Consider the following 16309-nt stretch of genomic DNA (forward strand, 5'->3'; position numbering starts at 1 on the left):
TTCACATTATGCAAAAACATTGGGCTAACTTTACTGTTTCGTTTTTTTTAAAGCACAAAACAGTTTTTTTTTGTTTGTTTTTTAAATGCGTTCTATAAAATTGCTGTGCAAATATCATGAAAGATAAAAAGTTGCAATAACCACCATTGTATTCTCCAGTGTCTTTGCTAAAAAAATATATATAATGTTTTGGGGTTCTATGCAATTTTCTAGCAAATAAATGATGATTTTTACATGTAGGAGAGTAATGTCAGAATTGTTCTGGGTGCTCCAGAACGCCTGAAGGTGCTCCCTGCATGTTGGGCCTCTGTATGTGGCCACGCTGTGTAAAAGTCTCACACATGTGGTATCGCCATACTCGGGAGTAATAGCAGAATGTGTTTTAGGGTGTAATTTGTGGTATGCATATGCTGTGTGTGAGAAATAACCCGCTAATATGACAATTTTGTGAAAAAAAATCTTGATTTTGCAAAGAATTGTGGGAAAAATTTACAACTTCAAAAACCTCAACATGCATCTTTCTAAATACCTTGGAATGTCTTCTTTCCAAAAAGGGGTCAATTGGGGGGCATTTGTACTTTTCTGGCATGTTAGGAAAATTATATAGGCCGTCAGTACATAGTTAGTCAGGTTGAAAAAAAGACATCTAGTCCATCCAGTTCAATCAGTTCAGTACTTCAGGTGTGATCAATTTTCAGATATTGGCACCATAGCTTGTGGACTCTATAACTTTCACAAAGACCAAATAATATAAACCAATTTGTACTTATTTTTACCAAAGATATGTAGCATTATACATTTTGGCCAAAATTTATAAAGAACAATTACTAATTTGCTACATTTTATAACAGAAACAAAGAAAAATTAATTTTTTTACAGAATGTTCGGTATTTTTCTTTTATAGCGCAAAAAAATTAAAAACCCAGTGGTGATAAAATACCACCAAAAGAAAGCTCTATTTGTGTGAAAAAAAGGACAAAAATTTCATAAAGGTACAGTGTTGCATGACTGAGTAATTGTCATTCAAAATGTGAGAGCACCGAAAGCTGAAAATTGGTCTGGTTAGGAAGGGGGTTTAAAGTGTTTGTAAACCCTTACAAACCACTTTGACCTACAGGTAAGCCTAGATTAAGGCTTACCTGTAGGTCCAAGAAAAATCATTACGGTTTAGGAGATATTTACAAAAAGACAGCCACCACTGTCTACGGCACATGCACCGCAGATAGCGGCACGCAGGTGCACTGGGCAGGCCGCAGATCGCAACGATATGCTGCGAGTGTCGGCTCCCGTGCGCATGCGCGGGAGTGACATCATCGCTGCTCCGGCGAATCACAGCGCCGGAGCAGTGAGACCTGGAAGTCACTCCGGGATCCATGGCAGCAGCAGACATGAAGACGGAGGACCGCTTCGGGGGCTTCGTTCTCAGGTAAGTTATTCATAATGAGATAGTATGCTATGCATACTAGCTCAGTATGCCTTTGCCTTGCAGGTTGCTTTTTTTTTTCCAGATGGGTTTACAACCACTTTAAGTGCCCAGTGGTCAAGTGGTTAATGTAACAAAAATGGAAATTGAAGTCCAACACCACTGCTAAAAGGTCCAGATACAACTTCATTCCAATAAAAGTCAGCAGGACAATTAAAAAAGTAACCAACACGTTTCAGAGGCCCACAAACATCCCCTTCATTGAAAGTAATGTGAATGGACTAGAAGTGAACTAGGCCTTTAATTGTTTCCAGTGTGACTACAAGCACAGGTCTTATCAGCTGCAAGTTTGGCAGCCAAAAACAGCTGCTGACAAGTTCTGTACTTGAAATTACAAATCTGACTGACTTTTATTGGAATAAAGTCATATCTGGATATTTTAGTAGTGGTGTGGCATTTCAATTTACATTTTTGTTTCACTAGACTGAACTGGTAATAAGTCAAATGCAAAGAGCCAGAGTGCTACTGGGCTATTACAGCAATCACAAATATCAAACACAGCCTATGTGTACATTTGAGGGTCCTTCCCTTACCCACAATGGAGAAAGGGGAGGAGGGAGAATTATGTAAATGAAGGGATCCTAGGAAGGTAGGCAGCAGAGTATTCTAGGTGGGGGAAAGAATGGGGGGGGGGGGGGGGGTAACAGATTTAATTGTGGGATCTGGAATCTTTTTCTTTTAACATTACCTCCCACTCCCGCTCTACTGTGCATCTTATCTCCATTCTGCCTCTGTAGTACACCTTCCACCTTCCATATCCACATTAACTCATTCATCTCCATTCTCCCCTTGTCCTGCGGTATATGACCTATACATTACCCTTTCACCTCCTTCTCCCTCTATGTATGACCTGTACATTAATGATGTGGTGTATCTAGTGAACCATTATCAAGCTTTGTGTTTTAATCACTTCAAGATCAACCCGTGTGATCTTTGTGACTACCCTGAGTTGGATAAAAGGCAAATTAAAAAAAGATTGCTAATGTCAGCACAGTGCTGAAGTTTCTATGGTAGTGTTATTAGTTGCCCAATTGTTTAATACATTTTAACTGATACTGTCATTGAAGAATATGTACTCATATAATCACTGTGTGATTTTCTTTATTTACTTAACTTAAAAAATAATTTTTTTTATAAATTTGAATTACACTATAAGGAACTATCAGAAACTAAGCAATTTTCCCTTCATTAGATATAATGATTTTTTTTCCCCACCAAGCCACAAAACAACATACAACATACAACAATTTTAAACAAGGGGCTATGCTGGTCAATGGTTTTGTCCAAGATTTGCCAAACAATGTGATGATGAACATTTACCCTATCAAATTAGTGAAAATTCACCCATGGTTCACCTAGTGAAGATGACATTTGCTGACAATTATTCTTTAACAGGTAAATACTTTATTTTAACATTCACCCTATGCAGGAAAAAGGGTGGATGATAACTACAATAGTTTTTCTATTGAAAATGCTATGATTGTCTATAGAGTGCTATGTTTTTTTTAGACAGATTTAACATCTACAGTATTAACATACTCAATACATAAGCCAGTTTGATAAAAATATGCATGCCCTTCAGCATTGCGAGGGGTGCTTAGAGAGGCCCTTAAAAAAACAGTGCCAGGGAAGGGGTGTGGCAAGGAGGGGTCAGTGGTGTACCACCTACCTAACCCTCAATCTGGGGCAAGTAGGTAATCATCCCATCTCTAATGAATTAGTTTTAGAGGTCTCTGAGATCAATAACCAGTCCACTGGTGCAGGGTAACTAAAAAAGGCATCAGAAAAAATTAAGTTATTATAAAGTTATTATATAATTATTATTAAAAGAGAGGTGTATTTTAAAAGGCCTATAATGCACCGCTCAGCGCCAAATTCAGCCCACCAGTGATTTCAAAATATAACGTGTCCCTTCTAATTATTATGGAATGAAAAGAGGGGAGAGGATGTGCAGCCGTTTAAAAAGAATAAAGAAATTATGTAGCAAGTAGTATATAAATGAATCAGTCCAATTACTGTAGATTTAAATACTAAAACAGCGCTCAGAATAAAATATAGTCCAAAGTAAAAACCATATAGATAATACTAATAAAAGTCTTTTTTGTGCAGTATAGGTGATGATAGTGGTTCGATCAGCATTGAAGGGTGATAATGCCCTCTGTTGAAGTCGGAAGTGACGAAACGCGCAAGGGCGTGGCTTACACGACGTTCCCGGAAGTGACGATTGCGCTCCACCGCTAACCAGGTCCAGGAAGTGTTTGGTAGTCTCAGCAAGGAGACACATGCGGACGTGCTGGATGACAGGAAACGGTGATAGAGCACTAATCTTTTCAAATGCTGAACTATTTCTTGATTTGTGTACGTAGATTACTATATGGGGGGACTTTTAACTTATGTGACTAACGTTGAAAAATAAAATAGAATAACGCTATGTGCAATTCTCCTCTCTATTTTATAACGTTTATGGAGCACATATGACAACTGAACCCTAGTGGATGATGATGGAAATATGGTAACCTATTGAGGGAATCCTGTGAAACTCTGGTGGATGGCATTGTAACAACACTTGGAATAAACACCATTATCACCCTTCAACGCTGATTGAACCACTATCATCACCTATACTGTAAAAAAAGACTTATTATTATTATCTATATGGTTTTACTTTGGACTATTTTTTATTCTGAGCGCTGTTTTAGTATTTAAATCTACAGTAATTGGACTGATTTATTTATATACTACTTGCTACATATAATTATTATTGTTATAAAATTATAAAATTATTTTAATGGCTATTTGTTTTGTTTTTTTGTTTTTTATGCATTAACTTCTACTTTATTGATGAATACACGTTGATACAAAACCATGTGGTTACATATAATTTATTTTGCACAAAACATAAATACATTCAAATATTAGTATATGTATATTAGAAATATTAGAAAAAGAATTGGCTGCCAAGTTGTATTTTAGGATCTTGTACAGTATTTTTTTTTTGGAGGGTGGAGGGGGGATTTTATTCCTTTAATTTTTTTTACATTTTTATTGAAAGTTTTAAAATACAAGTCAAGATGATGCATTGCTAGGCTACACAGTAAGCTTTTGATTAACAGTAGTTGGTTTAACAACAAACAAAGGGTTTGGAAATCTTGCATTTGGAAATCTTGCGTGCTATTTGGTGTCCTACTGCAATGAATGGAATGGCAACCTCAGCTTGACTCTGGCCAGGCCACGTCCCCAACTTGTTTCACTCCGCCCCCCAGAGCTTAGTTCTGGAGATCATGATTCTCCATGACTAAGCTCTGGGGGTGGAGTGAAACACACGTTGGGGGCGTGGCCTGGTCAGAGTTCAGGCTGAGGTTACCACTCCATTCATTGCAGTAGGACACCTTAGATGCGTGACTTCCAGGGGTTAGTTTTCCTTTCTTGAGCCTTTGCAGGAGCCAGAACAGGCTCCATCCCCTGTTAGCACTCTAGCAGCAGCTGCGGATGCACTGTCCACATACCCCCTACCTATTGAGCCAGAATGGCCCACACACTTTTCCCAAGTACCCTGTAATATGTTTGGTTCTCTGTAATATTATCTCCCATAGCTGGACTCCAGATATAGGCAATGGCACCACAGCTTCAGCACCATGGAGAGCTAATGCCGGCAGATTCACCTACAACCTATCTGAACACTCTCAGATACTGTACATATGACATGTGGAGAGGGAAGACAAGGTCATCAGTCTTGAGCTGCTCCTTCACTCTCCAAACCATTCTGTAGGCAGCGAGCTGACCTGGCAGTATTGCATGAATGCAGTAGAGAAAAGTCAGGTCACCAGTCTTACGTGCTGTTTGTCAGGGTGGTGTAAATATCAGGATTGGCTGAACAGAAATGCAAATCCTGTTGCATGTAAAAAAAAGTACCATATACTGTAGGTATTTAAACTGTGTATTCCTTTTATTGCCTTGAGATTTGTTTTAAGTAAATCATAAGAGTTATATGATTATTTTGCAGAATCATGAATGTAATAATTAGCGCAACATAAATCTATTTAAAATGTTCAGTTTAGAAGAAGCTAGTGATGTATTTTTACATAGTAAAAGAAGAACTCATTGAGGCTTATGTATAAAAGGTGTGCTAATTGTTTTTCATAGCAACCAAACAGATTCCAAATATTATTTCTGTGGCGCAGAGATGAAAGTGAAACAAAAATTCTAATTGGTTGAATTGCCAATAAAAAAAACTTTTATGATTGCACACTATTAATGCATAGACTCCATTGTGACCAGAAGAGACCATTATAACTTCTTCCAGTTATCTGGTTGGTTGCAATGGGTCCTGAAGTTTACTAGTATTTCTAGTATAATAAATATCCTAATATCCTATCCTTTCAGTCAGGAGGGTTTTCAAGCCAGAAAGTAGATTTAAAGGGTAGTTCCACTTTTTGGGGAAAAAGAAAGACAGGTAGATTTATTTTATTAGAAGAGACAAGAGAATATTGTTAAGAGGCTCCAGGATAAGATTGGGTTTGCACAGATATAAAATAGCACGCCAACAAATTTTTAGAGGTTTGCGACTGTTAACATTCTGAGAGAGAACGCTTGCTTACACAGTAACAAATGTCATTCAGAACATCTGTCATATTTGTTGTGACTTTGGGATTAATGAAATAATTATTTTTTGAAATTGTGGTAAAAAAAAGATTTTTCGTTCATCTAGGATTCTAGGAAACCTAATCCGGCCCTGCCACGACAGCTCTGTAGTAGCAGATCATATCTAACAGTGATCTATTGCTGGATGCAGTCAGCCAGCAATAGATCACTCTATCAGTGATCTACTGCTGCAGGGAGAGGCTGGACAGAACTGCAGAAACCTATGTGCTGAATGCAGCAGGTACTGGACTGTGGCCTTCAGTCAGCATACAGCCTGTTGTGCTCCAGACCTGATTAGAGCATACTGACCACTTGTTGGGCACAAAGGTTCTAAAGATTTAAAAGAGGACTACTTTTAGATATACAGTACAAGAAAAGAGATCACCATAATGTAAACAACTTAATCAATGTATGATTTAGTATTTTTTTCTTGTTTAGTAAGTGACTGTCTATGTACATGGGTCAGCCTATGTCATCATATCTGCAGTGCCTTGAAAAAGTATTCATACTCAATATTCCACATTTTGACATTTACAACCAAAAACATAAATGTATTTTATTGGGATTTATTGGGATTTTATGTGATAGACCAACATAAATTGGCACATAACTGTGAAGTGGAATGAAAATGATAAATGTTTTTCAAATTCTTTTTTACAAATAGATATCGTAAAAATGTGACGTGCATTTGTATTCAGTCCTTTACTCTATTACCCCTAACTAAAATCTTGTGGAACCAATTGCCTTCAGAATTCACCTATTGGTAAATAGGTCCACCTGTGTGTAATTTAATCTCAGTATAAATACAGCTGTTCTGGGAAGCCCTCAGAGGCTTGTTCAGAACCTTAGTAAACAAACAGCATTATGAAGGCCAAAGAACGCCATAAGAAGTCACATTTGAAGTTTGCGAAAAGCCATGTGGGGGAAACAGCAAACATGTGGAAGAAGGTGCTCTGGTCAGATGAGACCAAAATTGAACTTGTTGGCTTAAAAGCAAAACGCTATGTGTGGCGGAAAACTAACACTGCACATCACCCTGAAAAAACTATCCCCACTGTGAAACATGGTGGTGATAGCATCATGTTGTGGGGATGCTTTTCTTCAGCAGGGTCAGGGAAACTGGTCAGATTTGATGGGAAGATGGATGGAGCCAAATGCAGGCCAATCTTAGAAGAAAACCTGTTAGAGTCTGCAAAAGACTTGAGCCTGGGGCGGAGGTTCACCTTCCAGCAGGACAATGACCCTAAACATACAGCCAGAGCTACACTGGAATGGTTTATATTAAAGCATATTTATGTGTTAGAATGGCCCAATCAACGTCCAGACCTAAGTCCAATTGAGAATCTGTGGCAAGACTTGAAAATTGCCGTTCATAGACGCTCTCCATCCAACCTGACAGAGCTTGAGCTATTTTGCAAAGAAGGCAAAATTGTCAATCTCTAGATGTGCAAAGCTGGTATAGACATATCCAAAATGATCTGAAGCTGTAATTGCAGCAAAAGGTTATTCTACAATGTATTGAATACAAATGAATGCTGCACTTTTCAGATATTAAAAAAAAAAAAAATTGAAAACCATTTATCATTTTCCTTCCACTTCATAATTATGTGCCACTTTGTGTTGGTCTATTACATAAAATCCCAATAAAATATATTTATGTTTTTGGTTGTAACTTGACAAAATGTGGAAAATTTCAAGAGGTATGATTACTTTTTCAAGGCACTGTATCTGTTGACTGAAAACAATAAACTGTTATCTAGGCCGTGAGTTAGGAAACAAAAGGTTTGTGTTTATGGCAAGACGTGTTTTTTAACTCAGAATGATAATGTGATTTGCTAATGCTGACATGTGCCCTATTCGTTCGTGGGAAGTGTTTATATTCATTTTAGGTCCATGTAATCTTTGTGATAACAAAAGCTGTCAAAATACCCATCTTGTAAATATTAACGCAGGGTTCTATTTTTGCAATTATGGACAAAAATATTACTAATGGATGAAAAAGGACATGACATACACAGCCAGCAGTTAATACAGATGAAGATAATGTTGAAAGGAAAATTCATTTATTATCGTACACAGCTTTTTATCGGTTAAATCTGAATATGCACTCTACCTGACATGTCACCACATTTCTTTTATAAACAGAAAAGCTTCTTAAAAGCCATGTTTTAACCACAATACTTCATAGTTACAACAGAAAATAATTGCTTTACAGTCTTTAGTACTGTGTCACGGAAACCATATAAATGCATTTGTCACTCTAATCATAAGGCTACTTTCACACTGAGGTGCTTTACAGGCGCTACAGCGCTAAAAATAGTGCCTGCATAGCACCTGTAAAGAGCCTCTCCTTTCTCTCCAGCGTGAAAGCCGGAGGGCTTTCACACTGGAGCAGTGTGCTTGCAGGTTGGTAAAAAAAAAGTCCTGCAATCAACATCTTTGCAGCGCTGTAGAAGCAGTGTATACACTGCTCCTAAAATGCTCCTGCCCATTGAAATCAATGGGGCAGCATCGACAAGGAGGTTTTGACCCTTTTTCATCCGCTGGCGGGGGTTAAAAGCATCCCGCTAGCGGCCGAATAGCACCGCTAAGACACTATTTTTAGCTGCACTTTATGGCCTATGCCTGCCCGCCCCAGTGTGAAAGTAACCTTAGTCATAAAGCTCCCTGTACCTGTAAAGAAATCTCTTCAATCGGTCTTGTACTAGACTAGATAGAATTCAAAATATTTGATGTTTCATTATTAAACTTGTCTGATAAATGTAATGTTGCAAAGCAAAATAATTCTATGAATGCACTTTTTCCCATATGTCTGCAATTGAATATTGTAGATTCCAGCCAGACAAAAGTTTGAAAGAAGGGCTTTGCAAAGGCCTTTTCTATTGATGTGTCCTTACCAAGACCTTACCAAGTTATTTTCCCACATGTATGAATTAGAGTCAAACTTTCAGGTCTGATGCAATTCAGTGGTGGAGGAGAAGCAAGCCCAGTTGAAAGCAACACTACATTAATGCATAGAGCAAACCATACATGTTTCATACCATTGTATTCCTTTTAATTTACAAAAAACTAACTAGCACAAAGGCCTAACTAAGTGTATACAAACTAAATTAATTGTTTAAGTGGGGCCCCACAATACATCATTTTGATAAATCTAAAGAGGATTTCTTGTTCCCATTTGCGGCTAGGCAAGTTAGATTTGGGGTCATGATCTGCAAATAATAAAGCATACATGTAAGAGATTAGGTGGGTTTTGGGTTCTGTTTTCAGGCATAGCGATTCAAAAGGGGTAGTCTGTCGGGACCAGTCGGGGGTTTGGCTTTTCAAGGACGTGTCAAATCTGTATGTATGTCCAAAATGGAAATGTATGGTTCGTCATCCGGGTGGCCAGCTGAGATTGTGTGAGATTACTTTTCTCATAGAATTGCTCTGCTCGGATGGTGTGGCCAAGAGTCTGAGAGAAAGGATGTGGAAACTCCTGGTGGGAAATCTGGATTGTGGCGAAGTGGGGTCATATGGCCTTAAATTGATGATATTTTGTGTTTACGGTAGGTTTCATGGAAGGAGGCCAGTGTATGTGATTTTTGCAGGTCGAAAGGGTATGTTTTGAGGCGATCCAAGGGATTTCGAATAGTGGGGAAGGGGACAGAGCATGTTCTAGCTGAGCCCATGCGTTTACCTTAGAATGGATGTTCAATCAATGATCTTGGCCAAATGGCAGGCTTTATGATAATTCTGGAGGTCTGGGAGACCTATGCCTCCTTTAAGTTTAAGAATTGTCAGTCTGGATAATATAAGTATATTATATATATATAAGTCTGGATAATAACTATAATATTCTAGGTAGAATGTTCATTTTAATAATTGTACTGACGAAAATGCCTTGTTGATGTCAGAGGTCAGAGCAGAATGGGCAGACTGGTTCGAGATGAAATAAAGGCAAAAGTAACTCAAACAACCACTCATTATAACCAAGGTATGCAGAATACCATCTCTGAAATCACAACACATCGAACCTTGAAGCAGAATGGCTACAACAGCAGACCACACTGGGTGCCACATCTGTCAGCTAAGAACAGGAATCTGAGGCTACAATTTGCACAGGCTCATCAAAATTGGAGAAAAGAAGAGTGGAAAAATGTTACCTGGTTTGCTGAGTCTCGATTTCAGCTGCAACATTCAGACGGTAGGGGCATAATTTGGTGTAAACAACATGAAAGCATGGATCCATCCTGCCTTGTATCAACGGTTCAGGCTGGTGGTGTAATGGTGTAGGGGATGTTTTCTTGGCACGCTTTGGGCCCCTTAGTACCAATTGTGCATTGTTTAAATGCCATGGCTTACCTAAATATTGTTGCTGACCATGTTTATCCCTTTATGACTACAATGTACCCATCTTCTGATGGCTACTTCCAGCAGGATAATGCACCATGTCACAAAGCTCAAATCATCTCAAACTGGTTTCTTGAACATGACAATGAGTTCACTATACTCCATTGGTCTCTGCAGTCACCCAATCTCAATCCAATAAAGCCCCCTTGGGATGTGGTGAAATGGGAGATTTGCATCATGGATGTGTAGCCGGCAAATCTGCAGCAACTGCGTGATGCTATCATGTCAATATGGACCAAAATCTCTGAGGAATGTTTCCAACACTTTGTTGAATCTATGCCACGAAGAATTAAGGCAGTTCTAAAGGCAAAAGGAGGTCCAATCTAGTACTAGCAAGGTGTACCTAATAAAGTGGCTGATGAGTGTAGATGGCCTTGACTAACAAATTAAAGCCAAATTTTAGTTGAGAGGGTAGTGAGAGGGTAGTGTTAGCCCTTGTACACACGGTCAGACATTCCGATAACAAAATCCGCCGGATTTTTTCCAACGGATTTTGTCCGAAACTGGTGTTGCATACACATGGTCGGACAAAGTTGTTGGAAAATCCGATCGTTCAGAACGTGATGACGTTCGTTCGTTACGACAGGACTACGTTCAGGCTAGTAGCCAAAAGCTTTGGTCTCGTAATTTGATCTGAGCATGCGTGGCACTTTGTCCGATCGGAATTCTCGGATCATGTTGTCGTAAAATTTTATATCCAGCTCTCAAACTTTGTTGGTCGGACATTCCGACGGAAAAAGTCAGATGGAGCCCACACACGGTCGGATTGGACATTTTAGTTTAATTTCCTTTTGGAATAAAGGTTTTACATACATGGATAAAAGCTGATCATTGTAAGCATTCCTGTCAGTGTTAAATGCTTTATCTCAACCCTCTAACTGCTGCATTTGCTGGAAAGATTGGTCTGTTAAAGGAAGCTTAAAAATAACAGACTTACTGGTTGGATCAACTGATAAAAATGAAGGGGAAAAAAATTTAATAAAACTATAGAATACAGTCACCACATGTAAGGATTGGTAAATTGCAATATATTGCACTTTTTTAGTTAATACCGCTTTAAGCAAGGCTTTATAGACATTGAAGTTGATTTACTAAAGAAGCAAAGAATTTCCTATCTGCAAAGTGAATGAGGCAAAGCCTTATTTACTGCAATTGTAAAAACAAGTTTTCCTCTTGAATATGACAGGGCATTCAAAGTGATCTCTTTTCTAAAGACAAGAAGTAATAATGTAGTGGTAATTATGTGTTTACACCCATAGAACATAGACCAAGGCTATTTACATTTCTTAGAAAATAATTGAGTTATTAAGTTTATTTTCCAATTCAAGAGCTAATCATTAAGCCAGAGAAGAGCATCTTGACTCTCTAGGTTAAGTTAGAGGTTAAAGCTGTAAGCAGAGAGCATCTGTCAGGAGAAGGCATTCTGAGGTAAATAACTGCTAATTCTAAAGAAGCAAAATACTTAAAACCAGTTTAACTTTTTATAAGGTAACAGTTCTCAAGAAGGCTTAATCCCTCCTTAAGTGACCTCAGATGAAGGAAAAAAAGCCATTTGTCTGCTAAAAAGCATATCACATACCATAAATAAGACATTACATTACAAAAAAGGATAAAGAGCACCTGTTAGCTACCTACAATGAACCAGCAAAAATCCACTAGGGACCCGTAACATGGTTGTAAGCCATGAAGCGCTTCAGTGGCGTCAGTAATTTTTATCAAATTCGTAGGATGTATCCTTGTAAATCATATGCCGTCATCTCAAAAGTACTTAATCTGCTGCAAGTAGACCAAATAATTCTGACATAACACATGTACTATTTCATTAGGAACCTCTGTTTGCCAAGTGATTTAATACTGAAGAACTTTTCCATCCAAAATTAATAGGGGGTTATTTACGAAAAGGCAAATCCACTTTGCACTGCAAGTGCACTTGGAAGTGCAGTCACTCTAAATCTAAGGGGTAGATCTGAAATGAGTGCAAGATCTGCTGATTTTATCATCCAATCATGTGGAAGGCAAAATACTGTTTTTTTCTTTCCTTGCATGTCCCCTTTGGATCTACAGCGACTTTACTTCCAAGTGCACTTTCAATGCACTTTGAAGTGCACTTGCAGTGCAAAGTGGATTTTCCTTTTGTAAACAACCCCCAAAGTCTTTTTAGTTTTAACAACCTGCTGCCATTCATATATGTGTGAAATTTGGTTCTGTGTAATTTGAAAACTTTGAAAGTTTTAGTTTAATGACACCTGACCAAAGCTAACAACTCCTGTTTAAGAAGAACAGGAATGCAATGGCATGCCTGATCTTATGCCAGTTGAATAACGATGATCCTGTTTCATACTGTAAACAGCCAAGTACGATCATGTATTTTGTACACCTATTATTCAATACTATATTTTCCATGTGTCAAACCATGTAGTGCTTGCGATGCTTCAATAATGCTCGCCAAAACTTTTCAAGTTATCAATGGTGGAAAGCGATAGCAGTTTTGTAGGCACTTAAAGTAGTTTACATGTATAAAGAACACAACTTATCACAGTACAGGATAACAAGCTAATACCCATTGTGGTGATTATTCTGTCTTACTAGTAGTCACTAGAGTCATGCGTTAAATACATAAGAATTGGACCATGCATAGTAGCAATTATCAGTACAAATATAGTAATACTTAATTTCATAGCATATAGCTTACTGTATAGATATCCTTAAAATCAACCAAAAAAAAACCACGCTACTGACTCTGAGCAATTTCTCTTTGGCAATTTGGAAAATAGGTCAACATGCATAATAAGTCACATGATGTCAAAGTAATTGCTTCTACGAAAGACATTTTCAGCTTAGTGTACAGCTATCTCAATGCAATCTGCATCACTTCTAAATCCATAACAATCCATGTGTTTCTCTGTGTTATTTGAACTCAGCTGAAATTTCTGAACATACCATATTCCAAATTCAATTACCTTTCCTATGTCCCACTTGGCAGCCAGATTCATAGGCAGCGCTCAGCTTATTTATTTCCAACTGGCTTAATTTAAAGCTTGATTCAGTTAAATATGATCCGGATATGTTGTATAAGCACTGTCTTGTAGTGTTTCCATTTATTGAGTCACTGTATATGAAGTTTCTTGCTTTATCTTGAAAGTTATAGTACAAAAATTTAGGCTGAAACTCAGTTTTGAGATTCCATTCTTCTGCAGCGTCTTCGGATGAATTAGGAAATATTTTAGAGTAAACTGTGGGCATAATTTACTCAGTTCAGCTGTGGTGTTTTGGCCAAAAATTGTTCTGCTTCCTTCTAAGCTTTGTTGCTTGCTTGCATTACCGCTTGTCCATTATCTCTCACACAGACGTGAAGTAATTTTTCAACGTGCAAATCAAGTTTTTCGATAACTACCTACAAGCTGCATTTGTGGACCAGATGTCCCTGACACTGCTTTTTGAAAATTCTGGTCTGACTGAAAAGCTCCAGTAATTTATGTGCTTTTCTTCCATGATCACTTAAGGTCCCCTAGGTCGGAGCTGGTCGTGGACATTATTTAGGCTGTGAGAACTCAAAACATTGAGGATTCAGCCTTGTATGACTGTTCTTACCACACAATGACCTGGCTCACACTCGTTCACCTAAGTGTGACATTCTTATGAACTGACAGTCTGCTCAATAATTACTTAAAAAACAGACAGCATTTTGTTAGCACGGACACCGTCTGCAGAAACATTTATTTTGTTTGGGGTTTAAGACGTGGTTGCTATGTCGTATGTATATTCCTGCTATGGATGATCAGTCCTGGTACTTTTCAAAATGACATCATACTTTTTCCTGGAAAATGCTTTTATTGGCATCTTTATTAAGTGCAAAATTTTCTCCTTATTTACAATGCTGTGACAGTATACTTTTACATTTCACGTTTCAGTTCTAACAATAAAGTTATTTAAAAGAGTACAAACATCTACTTTAGTCATTGTGAATATATTTTGTAATTATTTTACTTGAATTAAGAGAGAATCGTTTTTTCAAATTAGTTATTTCCTATCTTAGAAAGTTATTTCCTATCTTAAAATGTATGTACTGCCCAAACTCTTATATCTTAAAGTGGGAGTAAACCCGCTGAAGTTTTTTATTTTTTTTGACCTGCAAAGGAAAAGGCATAATGAGCTACCATGCACTGCATACTAGCTCATTATGAAATACTTACCTTAGAATGAGGCCCCGACATCTGGCCCGATCCACACCGAGGGAGCTGACATGTTCCGGGTATCGCGGAGCCGCGATATCGTCATTCCCGCACATGCGCGCGGGAGATTTCTTTCCGGAAGGGTCCGGCGTCTGCCGGACTTTCAGCCGAGAATCACCTGTGCGTGTGCGCCGCTGCAGTCAGCGGCGCATTGCGAGGATAATATCTCCTAAACCATACAGGTTTAGGAGATTTTTTTTTACCTCCAGGTAAGACTTATTATAGGCTTACCTGTAGGTTAAACTTATGAAAATTACTTTACTACCACTTTAAAGTACAATATATCTATGGCCAAATTGTAAAATCATTCATACATATTAATTTTCACTTTGTATTTCAATTATTTATATGCTATTATTTTGAACGATCTGGAAGGTTGTAAACATACTTTGTTAAAGCTCCCACACATTTTCTTCCTTGAATTCTGTGACACACATTCGCTATGCCCTGTGGATAGGCACTGCTGTGTCACACATTTCACGGAGCCTGACATTTTTAGAACTATAGAGGTGTTGGGAGGAGGAGTTTTAAGAGGCAGAGTCAGTAACAGAATCAATGTGTGCTGGCAGCAAGGTACCATGGGATATGTAGTCCTAAGAAATCAAAAGTAAACAGCAGAGGGGAAGCTGCAAAGCGTGCAGGAATTCAGGAAGTTGTAGAAAAAGATAGTCAACAGACAGGCAACATTCACAACATGAAAGGAGATTTTTCAAGTAAACTAAAATGCTAATGTTATAAAATTAAGTGCATGCTGTGACTTTAAAACTCCTTTAATTTTGGCTAGAGTATGGGAAGGGTTACAGACCCTAAATAATTCTATTGTTGTCTTGCTCTTGTTAAGAGATTTATCCTTTCCATTTGTTCTGGTGACAACTGTTATCAAAAAAAAAAATTTGAGCTGACACACGAGCAAGAATAGAGGTTAAGAGTTCCAGTGGGAACACTTTTTCTGGTAACAACAGTCCTGGAAGTGTGGGCCTCTGTAAAGGACTGCAGCCATCAACGGAGTTGTGTTGTGCTACACAGGTGATAAGAGAGGTAAGCACTCCCTTACGCCTTTACAGGTACAGCTTTTATGGGCAATTTTAGTTTAGCAGTAGAGTTGCTTTGAGACTGTGAGCTGATTCTGGTGTTGTTTGCTTATTTTATATATATTCTTTAGCCTATACCAGTGATGGCGAACCTTGGACCCCCAGATGTTTTGGAAATACATTTCCCATGATGCTCAACTACACTGCAGAGTGGATGAGCATCATGGGAAATGTAGTTCAAAAACATCTGGGGTGCCAAGGTTCACCGTCACTGGCCTATACATTGAAAGAAAGGCACAATGTTGCTATTAACCACTTGAAGACTAGGGATTTTCTGATATGACTTTACATTTATAGAGGAGGTGTGGTGATAGAATTACTGCTCTTGACCTGATGTTCATGGTGATACCTCACATACATGGTTCAATCTATGTTTGCGTGCGTCTGCAGCTGACATGTGCATTCACCTTTGTGCATTAACATGGGGGGCGGGGGTGCTTTCACATTTGTTTTTAATCATTATTTATTTA

The 16309-nt window shown here is 38.2% G+C and overlaps 1 protein-coding gene across 2 annotated transcripts in view; it reads right to left on the minus strand.

Moving 5' to 3' along the window:
- The window catches only part of THRB (thyroid hormone receptor beta), a 649445-nt gene that overhangs the window by 91096 nt on the left and 542040 nt on the right, over positions 1-16309 (minus strand). The window lies entirely within an intron of this gene.

The sequence above is a fragment of the Lithobates pipiens genome, unplaced genomic scaffold (genome assembly GCF_037356315.1).
Source record: "Lithobates pipiens isolate NorthernLeopardFrog02 unplaced genomic scaffold, aLitPip1_a1.2 Scaffold_19, whole genome shotgun sequence".
Taxonomy (NCBI): domain Eukaryota; kingdom Metazoa; phylum Chordata; class Amphibia; order Anura; family Ranidae; genus Lithobates; species Lithobates pipiens.